This window comes from Gopherus flavomarginatus (assembly GCF_025201925.1).
Source record: "Gopherus flavomarginatus isolate rGopFla2 chromosome 13 unlocalized genomic scaffold, rGopFla2.mat.asm SUPER_13_unloc_3, whole genome shotgun sequence".
In the NCBI taxonomy this organism is placed as follows: Eukaryota; Metazoa; Chordata; order Testudines; family Testudinidae; genus Gopherus; species Gopherus flavomarginatus.
This window is the reverse complement of record NW_026114611.1, coordinates 912,744-926,911: the sequence shown is the minus strand read 5'-3', so window position 1 is coordinate 926,911 and position 14,168 is coordinate 912,744. Positions and strand designations below refer to the sequence as shown.

The following is a 14,168-nucleotide window of genomic DNA, read 5'->3' as shown; positions in this document are numbered from 1 at the left end:
CCCATATTTCAAACTTGTGCTACGCTTCCCGGGAACACCCCAGCCAGACAAGTTGGTGTCAGTTCTGCCTAGCCTGCTTGATGGCTCATTAAGGACCACAAGTTATGCAACTGACCCATTGAGAGAAGGCAAGGTATGCAGCGACCTGCCTGTGGACAGAACTTTAAGGTTTTTTTCTATGCCACGTGCTGGATAGAGTGTTCTTGGGACAAAGAAAGCAAAAACCACATGGCAAAAGATTATAAAATGCTGAGGCCTCGCCTCCACCTTGTTTTCAATCCTGCTTCATACCTCTGTAGGGACTTTGCTACAAACTGAAGCTCTCTACAAAGGACTGAATGACCCATCCCAGCTGTGGATGGACTCCAGAGACTTGATTTGAACCTGCAGTTTATTCCATCACTGCTACAAGCCTGAACCAAGATCTTTGCCATTACTGGGTGTGAAGGGTTAAAATCCATGTGCAGTTTATATAACAACCTGGTCTATGGATTGTGCCAGCTCTTTTCCAGACCCAAAGTCCAGAATATGGTCAAGGGAGCAGAGGCCTAGCAAATAGTGATCAGCTAAGAGAAAGCTGGGGTAAACGGAAAGCCTTGCTTGCTAAGATAGGCCTGGTCAGCAAATTGCCAGGAGTTGGAGCTAAGAACTAAGTAATCATGTCTTATTCAAAGTTGCAGATTGAACAAAGAATCCCTGTTCCTATTGTGTTTGATTATTCTGTAGGAAGATGTTCTTCCCACACATCCAACCTTGAATTTATGAGAAGTTGGCACGTCAGTATAAAATATGGCATCCTTCCACCTCCCTTCCAAGGGACCAATGCCTTGCCTTTAGACAGACAGAAAACAATCTTTATTGCCATATACTTTCACTGTTTCTTTGCTTTAACACCTACAAATTTACCTGTTGGACCATCAAAAAGAGTTGCTCCATTTCTATGGACCTCAAATCAGAATTCAACATAGATATTTTATACTAATAACATTTTATCAAAGTATTCAGTAAGTGTTAACCTGCTAACTTGAGACTGTAGGCGGAGACATTATGTAACCTGCTAGCCACTGGCTAATGTGCTGTCTTGTCTTGCTGCAAAACCTATCTCGGGGTGTGGAGCTGCCTACCCTGTCACTTTCCCCCACCCATGAAAAACTTATGTATTCTATTGTAATCAATTGATTGACTGTGTCTCTGAGCCTAACAAGCAAGGTGACTCTCCTTTTATTGACCTCTACACAGTGTAGATTTATCTCCTTCACAGACAGCTGCTGAATAAAGAGGAGATTCAGAAGCCAGCACCCAGTGGTGCCTGGCTGAATGTGCCTCCTCTCCCCACAGCTTGGTGATCTTTTGAAGAAATGGAGAAGACTGCCGTTGCCTAGCTGTACATTGCTTGCAAAAGAAACAGGTCTTTTTGGTGACAAGTGTTGAAAGGAGTCACTAGGCAAATGTGGAGACAAGAAAAAGATCTCCTAATTGAACTTGCATCTGTGGATGCTGAAGCCACAACACAGAGTGCTAAACGCTATATGATCACGGCTGGAGTCAGAAGAGTCTCTACCAAAGCCTTTTTTCACCAGCAGGGGCCTCTCTGTGCACAGAACTCCTGGTAGCTTGATGGCTGCAGGCAGTGGAGAACTCTATTTTGGCATCTCTTTGTCTCTTTTGTGGTGAACATCTGCAGTAACTGTTAAAAGGCCTCTGGATAGTGGTCTTTGGGAAGATCTGATTGAAGAGCCTTCCTAGTAACCAGGAAATCTTGGCTTGGCCTGACAGTTCTTCCTTGCTGAACCTAATGTGTCTGTTGGCTCCTTTTTCGTATCTCTTCATAAGAAAGAAAAGATCTGTCATCAGAATCCTTCTAAGTGGTGGTTCAAGACAGAGAAAGCCTTCCTTGCAGCTAAGTCTTAGGGCCAGGGGGCATGTCTCACCACTGCAGTGCCTCCTGTTGGCCATCCTGGCGATTAGGTCTGCCCCACCAGTGCACCTTCATCCAGTGGCATCTGGCTGCCATCTGTTCTATCATTAGGACCCATGTCGCTCTCAGGACTTCAATGTCCTCTTATGGACAGAGCCCTCTGGCTGTGCCCCACTCAGTTCTCTCCCCGCTTCCAGGGGGCAGCTGTCCTTCACCCAGACCCTTGCCTCAGTGGCCAGCTGCAGTCCAGGGTGTAGCCACCTGTGTCAGTGGCGACTGAGGCAAAAGGGGTGCACCTCCAACCCTCACCATCTGTTTCCCTGGACCACTTCCCCACAGAGCTAGCACCTTCCTCCACCTTTGTATAAGGGCCTCCGTCTGGCAGTAATCAGCCAGGAGGTCACTCATGCTCCCCTTACCCACCCAGCACTACTCTGACCATGGTACCCCTCCTTCTGCTTCTGCTTCTGCTTCTGCTTCTGCTTCTGCTTCTGCTTCTGCTTCTGCTTCTGCTTCTGCTTCTGCTTCTGCTTCTGCTTCTGCTTCTGCTTCTGCTTCTGCTTCTGCTTCTGCTTCTGCTTCTGCTTCTGCTTCCTTCAGGCAGCCAATCCTCCCTCCTCAAACTCCAAGGAGTGACTAACTTGCTGTGCTGAGCAGCCCTTTATATATGGGCTACTCCAGCAAACCTTCTCCTGATTGGCTCTCCCAATAAGCCCTTTCCTGACTGGCTGGGTTCTGCACTGCCTCTGTAAGACTGCCTTAATTTTTTTCCTGATTTCCTGATTGTTTGGGGCAGTCACCCCACCACACTTGGAAAGTGGCAAATGAGAAGTCTAGAGCTGAAGGAAAGGTTACCATGACTCAGAACTGAGCAGAGGTTGTTGTGACTGAAACACAGATCACTAATCAGTATATGATCACAGTGGCTGGTGGGAGAAGCACATGTTAGAAGCCCTCTGTCAACTCAGCTGTGGCTTTCTGTGCACAGAGAGCCAGACACCTCAAAGTCTACAAGGCTTGAGGGAAATGGGGAAGGTCTGTACTTTGGAATTTGCAGGTGTTGTCCTGGACCATCAAATGGAACAGTTGTAAACACTTTCTTGAGGCAGGCACCATGGCTTAGCTGGCTAAAGCACCTGTCTAGTAAACAGGAGATCCTGGGTTCAACTCCCAGTGGTGCCTTGTTGTATGGCTTTTGTCTCCTCTGCTCACATTTTCCTGTGTCTTTCTAGGAAACAGAAGAGACCTCCTTTGGTATCCAAGTAACTGCTTGCTAAGGAAAAGGCTTCTTTGAGAGAATAATTGGAAAGAATCAAATCACAAGCCAGGAGTTGATGAAAAGGCTGCTGTGACTGGCATTAGCGTGGCGGTTGCTTCAACTGCAATTGCTGCAATATGAGAGCCTGTGCCACACATCCTTGGGGTTCGCTGGGGATGTCCACACACAGGCCATGTCACCTTCCTTTTGATTGTCACTGGTGAGAAATGGAGCAGCTGAGAGAAAAGTCCCAGAGAGCAGCACAGTGGCTAAGCTGGCCAAGGCACCTGCCAGGTAAAGTGGAGGTTAGAGATGTAGCAGCCAGTGGTTCCTTGCCATATGTGTCTGCTCTTCCCACCTTTTGGTCAATCTTTTGAGGAAGCAGAGAAGACTGCCTTTGCCTTGCAGTGCAGATGCTTCCAAAAGAAACTGCTTGTTTTTTTCTGACAAGTGTCAGAAGGAGGCACCTAAGAAACGTGGGGACAGGGAAAAGGTCATCGTAACTCAACTTGCATCCATGGCTCTTGAGGCCACAACACAGAGCACTGAGCACTGTAGGACCACAGCTGGTGACAGAAGGGGCTTTTCCAAAGGCATTTTCCACTAGCAGGGTCCTCTCTGTGTGCAGAATTCCTTATCGTTTGATGTCCGCAGGCCCTGGAGATCACCATTTGGCATCTCTCTCTCTGTCTCAGTGAACATCCACTGTGGTAGTTGAAAATCTGTGATGAGATCTATAGGATGAAACCTGAACAGAGGGACCCCTGAGCCCTGTGTCCCACCACCTGGATTCCCTCTCACACTGTGATGCTGTGACAGGCTGCAAATCTCTGGCACATATTTCACTTACACAGACATCCACAGGTCGGGGAACATCCAACTGAGTTACATGAATGCTTCTCCCAGCCACTCATAAAACTAATGATAGAGAGCCTCCGGCCAATTCCCCCCAGCTCTGCAGCCTTGCACCCCTGGATTATACCGCAGGAAGGGCGAACCACAGCGGCTGCCTCCTCCACATGAGGGAAAAAGGCTTGACCTGCTAGCCCTGCGGACTAAGTCTCCAGGCCTCCAGCTTGCCCCATTCGACCCAACGGCTTGATCTTGTGGCCAGAATTATTTGCAGTTGTGATTTCCCTCAGCAGTACCGCACAGGGGTCCATGGTCAGCTCCAGCACAGGCCCCACAGGAAGGCTTAATGCTCAAGCTGCAGCACATGCTTTGCAGGCTTAAGGCTGGGCTTCCCATAGCAGGAGAGAAGAAGACTCAGACCCTGGTGAGGCAGGCTGGGGCTTCCTGGATCCCATTTGCTCACAGCCAGCCCTCTGCTCCCACTTCCAAGTCATCAGTGACGCCCCCAGGTCGGCCAGAATGAAGCAGCAGTTTTCACTGCCCCAAGTCCACTTATGGCTTACAGACAAATGCCAGACCCCCGGCAGCCCACAATCTCAGCCAGAAAGGAGCCCACTCAGCCTCACTATTGCTTCTTTTCCTTCCCCCTAAAACTCCACTTCTCCTGACCTACAAGTAGCCATCTCTGGGATGCCAAGAGGCAGGTAAAGGGTTCTATCTCCCAGAAGTGAACCACACCTCCATAGGTCCGGCCCTCAGAAGGGCAGGTGGGGGTTTCCTGGATCCCAGTTGCTCACGGCCAGCCCAGTCCCCACCTCTAAAGCCATCAATCTATAGGCCAACCTCCAAGGGGAGAGGAGGCCAAGCCACAAGCCTCCAAAAGGTGACACACCTAACTGCTCTAGGTTCTCCAGACTGACACCAAGGTGTTTTCTCCACTGATGTCAGCACCCTCTGTCATGTAGGGGTTGGAGTTATCTTAGGGACAGGCCAATAGCAGAAGGAGGAGCGCCTTCCTGGACAGCAAGGCAATTTGAGGAAAGGAAGCCAGCCTGTTTCTGAACCAGGGGCCTTTTGTGTACTGGACACATGTGATAACCACTACGCTACAGAAACTCTGTCTGCTTAGCTTGTGCTCGCCCTGGCACACACTGATGGGGAAACGTAGAGCGAGTGGTGGCAGCCCTCCAATAGCTCAGCTGGCAGAGCAGAGGACTGGAGCTGGTGCTCAGGAAGTCATCCTGACGTCGCCCTTCTGAACCTTGCTTGAAGGAAAGCTTCTTTTTCTTCCCCTTGCTGACGAAGAACAAGAGAAGAATGAAAGGGCAGATGGGCCAGCTCGGTGCAGAAGCCCATGCTGTCTTTTCCTGCTGCATAGCCTGAAATGAGGGGTTTGTGGCAGTTAAAGGAACTGCTGCACTTTCAAAAAACAGCCCAGCCCTGCACAAAGGGAGAAAGAAGAGCCTGCTAGAGCTTGGGATTGAACCACAGACCTTTAGCTTAGCACTCACCCAGCTGAACTACTGCAACAACTGCTAGGTTTCCTTTTAGCCTGTTGCTTTTCTGTCTGAGGTGCTTTTGTCAGTGACCCATTGAGACAAAATTCACATTTGCGTTCCTTAGCTGGCTAAAGCCCTTATTTCATAAACCAGGCAATCCTGGGTTCAACTCCCAGTGGTGCCTTGGGAAGTGGCTTTTGGGGCACCTGGCATTGGCTACTGTCAGAAGACAAGATTCAGAGCTAGATGGACCTTTGGTCGAACCCAGTATGGTTTTTCTTATGGTTTAAATTACATTCACAGGCACTGATAATAGAGTTCCTGAAAGTTTAGATGTTAAGAGCTGATAGGTCAATGGTCCAGTCCCCTCAAGGATGACCCCCACCCTCTGGGGCAGGGGCAGGTCTGAGCTCTCACACCAAATGCCCATTGTGGCTCCCAAAATCTGTGAGCAGCTCATTTACTTTACACCCAGGATTGAGACCTACTTTTTGTCCAGTGTCTGAGAATGAAAATCCTAAACCACCCTTTGAAATAATGAAAGCAGCAGGATGTGCTATTGTCCCTGCCCCAAAGCAGACAGACCAATGGAGAAATGCCACTGAGTCCAGGGTAATACTTCACTGCGGTTTTACCATTTCCACTTGCTAAACTCCCTCCCAACCTTCTGGGCTCCTATAGCAGGGTACTGAGTCTGAGCCCAGACATGTGCACTGCAACTTTACTCCAGACCTAGCTGCATGATCCTGATTTATGTGACATAGACCAACCGTGGGTGTTTCATTGCGCTGGAGACATAGCCTAACGTTATGTCTACACTGTGATTAAAACACCCAGGGCACCTGTCTGAAAGCCCGGGTCAGCTGACTCAGGGTTATGGGACTTCGACTGCAAGACTATAAAATTACAGTGCAGACATATGGACTTGAACCTAACCTCTGAGACCCCACGAGGGGTGAGGGTTTCTGAACCCAGGTTTCAGTCTGAACACAAATATCTGCACCACAGTTTTTAGCCTCTCAGCTTTAGCTCCATGAGCCCAAGTCAGATGACCCAGGCCAGCCATGCTGCCACATTTATCCCAGGAGGGATGGACTCTAAGGGTACGTCTCCATTGCAATGGAAGCCCAGGTGTGGCACGCTGTGCTCAAAGCAGCACCCTGGTAGCCCCATATTCACCACTCTCATATAATGATAACATGGTTTGTACGAAGTCTGCCTTGTGAGCTATCATTTCAAAAGTCTTGATCTGTTGAACATTAATATCATGTTGGATTGTGTGTGCTCGCATTGGTTGGGAAGTTATAAAGTTTTGCTCTGTGTGCATTACTGAAATATGTTATAAGATTGGGAAATGCCCCCCACCAGCCTTTCAGGTGTGACAATGGAGGAGCAAGACTGGCTGCTAGCCCACTGAAGGTATCCACATTCCCAAGGACTATCCCAGGAACCGTGTACAATGCAGACTTCTCCGAGATAGCCCAGCAACAATGGACATTGCTTGACTCAAGTCGTAGCAAAGGTATTTCCTAGCAAGTTGGAAGAAACTATGAAAGGGGGGGTAGAGACATTATGAATTGGCCTCCTTCCCCCACAACTCAATACCTGTAAACACATCGGGAGGACAAACACTGAACTGAGATAAATCAGAAGAGAATAATAATAATACATTCAAATAAAAGTCCCCAAACAGACTAGTATTGGCTTTTCAGGAGAAAATTTTCAGTCTGGGGAATTTTGTTTTCTCAGTCAGACCTTGCCAAGGGAAGCAGGTAGAAAATGTTTGAGTTTCCTCCTTCAGAACAGCTTGGCCTGGACACTAGCTCTGGTCCACGGTTGTGGCCTTGCTCAGGATGGAGGTCTTTTAATTATTTTGGCAAGTCCCAGGGTGTTTGAGGGAGATGATGAGGATGTTACCTTTTGAGATAAATACTAAGCAATATAGGACTAGAGAAATTTTTTTTTAGAAATCTGGGATTTAGACATTTAATTTAAAGCAAGGGGAGCGGTCTGAGTTTCTGAGAAGGTTTTTGTTTGCAAGAAGCAACATTGTTGGGTCTGTTATTGTACCAAAGGGGGAGATGGTTGTCTATAAAGGAGAGGTGAAAAGTAAATGCATCTGATGAGGATTAAATTTGAACCCATGTGTGCAGAGGATAATGGATTAGCAGTCCATCACCTTAACCACACAGCCACCTCATCTGAACTGTTAAAAACAGGACAGGAGAAGAAATCTAAGGCCGGCAGTGATAGGGACAATATGGAGTTTTTAAATATTAAGCGGAAGCAGGGGCTGAATATGCTCCCCCATCACATCTGGTGAGAAGCTGTGGGAAAGGCTTCAGGAACAGACCGTGTTTGGATAGACACACCTACTCTGCCTACATATGCAGCATGATGGGGCTGCTTCCCCAAAATGACCAGTTTTGACTGGTGTTGGGTTACAAATCACTTTAGGATTGAGTGGAATGAAATGTTATTATCCTTCCTGTATGAGTGAAGGGCAGCAGAACATACCTAGTCCATTCTGATGGAGGGGTAGGTGAGTGAGGAATAGCTTTTATTGGACTGCATAGAAGTGATTGCGGACATCATCCCAAACCAGTGGTCCCCAAACTTTTCACACTGTGCCCTCTTAACCATGGCTGTGGCCCCTTGGAAGCCGCAGTCGAGAACCTGGGCTGGGAGTGGTACTGTGGCTTGCTGGGGAGAGGGGTACAGACACAGGTAAAGGGGTCGCGGCGGGGCCAGGGGCTCAGGCTCAGGCTGAGGGTAGGGTAGGCTAAGAGCTGGGACAGAGTGGGGATGAGTGGTGCTCCCTGCCTGCCCTCCATGGGGGCTGGCTCAACCATGAGGTGCCTCCATGAACATACCTCTGTGCCCCCCTAGGAGGCGTGCCCCACATTTTGGGAATCACTGCCCTAAACTGACACCTAGTCACTAAGCAGGGGCTAGTGATGCCAAAGCCCAGGGACAGGGAGCTTAGCCAGAGTGGCGTCTGCAGGTCACATGCTGGGGGGCTGACACAGGCTCAGTGCTCTGGAACAGCTCTGAGCCATACCCAGGCAGAGTCCTCATCAGTGTGACACCGCCCAGGGGACACTGTCACTGGGGGAAACCTCCTTGCCTTCAGCATGACCTGGGACTGACCTTGGACCTTTCAGCACCTGTTCCATGCCAGGCGCTTCCTGTAGTGAGTCACCTTAGCAGGACACCTGGGAAAACCTTACACTCCCCTCCAAAGGAGTCATGCAGCCCTAACTTCCACAATCCCCAGTGACTCTCAGCCAGCGTTGTAAAACAGAAGGTTTATTAGTGGTCTGGAATACAGCCTGGGAAAGTTCTTTGTTAGCACAGGAAGTAGGAAGATTCAGCAAAGTCCATCTTCATGAGACCCAAAACTCAGAGCCTGGGCTCTCCCCTTGAGTCTCAAAACCAGCAGACTCCTTGCTTCCAACAGCCCAACTCAGCCAGGCCCTTTTGTCCCTCTTCTGTCCTTTGTTCTGTTTCCCTGGCAACCTGGTCACCTGGCCTCCACCTCTTTCTTTGTTCTCTGAAGGACGTAAATCACACCGTGTAGAGGTCAAGCAGAGGAGTTTATTGCACACAGCGCTGGCGGAGTGTCACCTTGCTTATTAGGTTCAGAGGCTCTGTCAGGGTCTGTTTCCCACCTTGAACTTTAGCGTCCAGAAAGTGGGGACCTGCCTGTTACCTTCTAAGCTTAATTCCTAGCTTAGATCTTATCACACTGCCGCCAACCCAAAATATAGTATTTGGGTACACTCTTTGTCCCCCAAAACCTTCCCTGGGGGACCCAAGACCCAAACCCCCTGGTCTCAAAACAAAGGGAAATAAACCATTCCCCCCCATCCTTTCTTCTTCCCAGATTTTCCCCTCCTTGGGTTACACTGGGAGATCACTGTGATTCAACCTCCTTGAATCTTAAAACAGAGAGGAAATTCACCTTCCCCCCACTTCTCTCCCCCTCTCAGACTCTTCCTGAGAGAGATACAGTGATCCTAACACAGAGAGAAATTAACCTTTCCCTCCCCTTTTCTCCTTTCCCCCCACCAATCCCTGGTGAGTCTAGACCCCGTTCCCTGGGGTCTCACACAAGAATAAAAAAAAATCAATCAGGTTCTTAAAAGAAAAACTTTTAATTAATGAAAGAAAAAAGTAAAAATTATCTCTGTAAAATCAAGATGGAAAAATATTTACAGAGTCTTCAGCTATATAGACTAGAGGGACTCCCTCCCCCTAGAATAAAATACAAGTTACAGCAAACAGAGGTAAAATCCTTCTAGCAAAATACACATTTGCAAATAAAGAAAACAAACAAATGGAATCTGCTTTCTATCTATTACTTACTATCTGGAACCTGAGAGTCTGTTTCAGTAAGATTGGAGAAATCTGGTTACATGACTGGCTTCTCTTAATCCCAAGAGAGAACAGAGAACAAAGAAAAACAGCACACAAAAAAAAGACTTCCTTCCACCCAGATTTGAAAGTATCTTGTCTCCCGATTGGTTCTTTGGTCAAGTGTCAGCCAGGTTCACTGAGCTTGTTAACCCTTTACAGGTAAAAGAGACATTAACCCTTAACTATTTGTTTATGACAGGCACTGTCAATTAATTGATTACAACAGAATATATAGATTGTCCATGGGCGGGGGAAAATGATGGGGTAGGCAGTTCCACACCCCAGCTTAGGTTTTGCAGCAAGACAAGATAAGCATATTAGCCAATGGTTAACAGGTTACATAATGTCTCCACCCATGGTCTCAAGTTAGCAAGTTAACATTTAATGAATACTTTGATAAAATGTTATTAGTATAAAATATCTATGTTGAATTCTGATTTGGGGTCCATAGGAATGGAGCAACTCCTTTGATTGTCCAACAGGTACATTCCTAGGGGTTAAAGCAAAGAAACAGTAAAAGTATATGGCAATAAAGATTCTTTTTTGTGTGTCTTAAGGCAGGCGTTGGTTCCTCGGAAGGGAGCTGGAAGGATGCCATATCTTATACTGACATGTGCCAACTTCTCATAAACTCCAGGTTGGATTTGTGGGAAGAACGTCTCCCTACAGAGGAGACTAACACAATAGGAACAGCAATTCTTTGTTCAGTCTGCAACTCTGAATAAGACACAATTCTTTAGTTCTCAGCTCCAACACCTGGCAATTTGCTGACCAGGCCTATCTTAGCAAGCAAGGCTTTCTGTTTACCCCAGCTTTCTCTTAGCTGATCACGATTTGCTAGGCCTCTGATCCCTTGACCATGCTCTGGACTTTGGGTCTGGAAAAGAGCTTCACAATCCATAGACCAGGTTGTTATATAAACTGCACATGGATTTGAACCCTTCACATCCAGTAATGGCAAAGATCTTGGTTCAGGCTTGTAGCAGTGATGGAATAAATTGCAGGTTGAAATCAAGTCTCTGGAGTCCATCCACAGCTGGGATGGTCATTCAGTCCTTTGTAGAGAGCTTCAGTTTGTAGCAAAGTCCCTCCAGAGGCATGAAGCAGGATTGAAAACAAGGTGGAGGCGAGGCCTCAGCATTTTATAGTCTTTTGCCATGTGGTCTTTGCTTTCTTTGTCCCAAGGACACTTTATCCAGCATGTGACATAGAAAAACCTTAGAGTTCTGTCCATAGGCAGGTCCCTGCATACCTTGCTGAGTCACAAGGCGTATCTGCCTTCTCTCAATGGGTCGATTGTATAGCTGATGATCCTTAATGGGCCATCAAGCAGGCTATGCAGAATTGACAACAACTTGTCTGGGGTGTTCCCTGTAAGCAGAGCACAAGTTTGAAATATGAGCAGCATACAGCCAATATTTAATACGTCTACTACAAACAATGATACACATCTAGAGATAGCATAATTCTAATCAACCAATCATAACCTCTCCACAGAACCCTTAAACGACAGCCTTTCTACAATATTGGCTGCAAATATATTACAGTGGTCGCAACGGTGATCTATACAGTTACAGATTATGTCAATAACGTCACAGGAGGTGACACAGCATCAGTGAGACTGATACTGGAATACTGCCTCCAGTTTTGGTGTCCTCATTTGAAAAAGATGTTATGAAATTGGAGCTGGGGCAGCAAAGAGCCATCAAATGTTCTGAGGGCTGGAGAAAAATGCCTTCTAGTGAGTTGCTGAAAGAGCTCGACCTGTTTAGCTTATAAGAAGAAGACTGAAAGGTGACTTCAGTGATGTGTTGAAGGACCTTAATGGAGAGAAAATATTGGGCATTAAAGGGCACTTGAATCTAGCAGAGAAAAGCATAACAAGACACAGTGGCTGGAAGGTGAAAAGAGACAAATTCATATTACAAATAAGGCACAAAAATTCAACAGCGAGGGTGTTTCACCACAGGAAAGAGCTACCAAGGAAAGTGGTGGATTTGCCATCACTTGATGTCATTTCATGAAGACTAGATGCCTTTCTGGAATGTGTTTGCCCCAAAAGTAGCTATTGTGTCATACAGGAGGCCTGTGATATGCAGGGGTCAGATTAGATGCTCTAATGGTCTCTTCTGGCCATAAAGTCGACTAATTTTTGAAAAACAAAGTGCAGCACTGGGATCAGAGTCTGATGTTTTACTGTCTATCCGGCTTGCTTCCTAGAACGAATGCTCTTTGAGTGGGGTGACCACAGGAGTAGCCCAAACCTCCAAAGTTCCTGGCCAGGGGCAGGACATTAGCACAGCAAGGGAGGGATGTGGCAGTGACATCACAAAGGCCTTTTGCAGGACCTCAGACTATTGGTCAAAGGTGATGGGGAGGTGGTGACCTCACAGAGAGATGCTGACATCAGCCAGGCAGGACAGGGACGAGGGGCCAAGGAAACCTCAGAGACCCCTGTGGCTTTGCTTCAGCAAGTCTCTTTCTCAAGGTCTCTCTTTGAGGACTGAGAAAGTATTCGGGTTCACGTATGTGAGTGCCAGGAGGAACTTCTTTCGAGTTTTCTCCTTCCCTTTTCCTGATTTTACTAGAAAACAGCCGTCCCTGTTTAGAAGGTAAGAGCCTCCTCGAGAGAAGGGGTGTCCTGGGCATGTCACAGTTCGGATGCCAGTGGCCCCCCACACTGTAAGGAAGCTCCCGCCACCCTGCTCTGTGTTCGCGGTGCGGGAGAGAGCAGCATCCACGGCAGTGATTTGCTCCTGGCTGCCAGAGCAGAGCAGCTGACTCAGCTGTCAGAACTTTCTGGAGCTATGAAAGGGGAGGGGCCCATGGCTCTGTAGCAGGAACGCAGGATAGGCGAGTTCATGGTGACCATTGTGGGATACTGGAGGAGGCCAGTTATGGTGATATAATGAACAGCAGTGTCTAGTCTGTCACTTCAAGTTTGCTTCAAAAAGCTCTAGAACTCTCATCAAACTTGTTTTATTTTGTCAGCAAAACAGGGCAGTTTTGTCGCTAGATGTGGCATTGCAGTGTGTACACCTGCCACAAGCTGCCGACTGAGGTAGCGTTGTGTGTTTTTCACACACCTGAGCAACATAATTCTGCTGAAACAACTTTGTAGTGCAGACCTGGCCAAAGATTCACTCACACACAACTTGTAAGGAAAACGTCACCTGCTCCTCTGCTTTGCAGAATCCAAATACAAGCAAAGCTTGTCAGGCCCTGGTGGCGATGGCAGGGAGTCAGGTGTGGGCAGACACTGTATTTTAGCTACCCACAGGCACCATGGGTTAGCTGGCTAAAACATCTGTTTCGTAAACAGGAGATCCTGGGTTCCACTCCGAGTGGTGTCTTGCTGACTGGTTGTTGGGGCACCTGTTTTTGGCTACTGTCAGAAGACAAGATTCAGAGCTAGATGGGCCTTTGGTCTAGCCCAGTGTGGTTTTTCTTATGGTTTAAATAACACTCACAGGTACTGATAATAGAGTTACTGAAAGTTTGGGAGTTAGGAGCGGGTAGGTCAGTGGTCCAGTCCCCACACAGATGACACTCCCTCTGGGACAGGGGCAGGTCTGAGCTCTCACCCAAATGATCATTGTGGCTGTCAGAATCTGTGAGCAGCTTGTTTAGTTTACGCCAAAGGTTGAGTCCTGCTTTGTGCACTGTGTGTGAGAATGAAAATCCTAAACTGCTTCTTGAAATAACGAATGCAGCAGGGCGTGTTATTGTCCCTGCCCCAAGGCAGACAGACCAATGCAGAAATGCCGTCAAGTCCAAGGTAATACTCCACTGCCATTTTACATTTTTTGCTTGCTAAACTCCTTATCTGCCTGGCCCAGGCTGTCCTCTGCCTCAGCTGCTGCTCCCAGCCTGCTCTAGAGTCAAACATGGAGGGCTCCCAGAGGAACAGAGACTGGGACGGGGCAGCAGCCTGGGTTGGGCTGGGAAGATGCTGGGAGTTCTGGTTCCCTGAGAACTGGCCCGGCTCCCTTCTGAACAGCGAACAAATCAATTCCACATCCCCTCTCCAGAAAAATCAGCCTAGAGCCAAGGGCAGCAGGGGACGATTCCCTCTAGTTCCCACCGAGGCAGGAGAGAACCCAGGGTGTTTCTAGGAGAGCTTATGGAACTAATGTGGGGAAACCAGCCTTTAATAACAAGCAGTTCCAGTTTAAGCTAAGTGTTTTTAAGAACTTCTACAACATTAAAAAACCCTTCCATC

The 14,168-nt window shown here is 47.8% G+C and overlaps 1 non-coding gene across 1 annotated transcript; it reads left to right on the top strand.

Annotated features, from left to right (window-relative positions):
- Positions 1-3,026: 3,026 nt before the first annotated feature.
- Positions 3,027-3,100, top strand: TRNAT-AGU (transfer RNA threonine (anticodon AGU)). The gene has a single exon. It is a non-coding gene; the product is annotated as a tRNA-Thr (tRNA).
- The last annotated feature ends 11,068 nt before the right edge of the window (positions 3,101-14,168 follow it).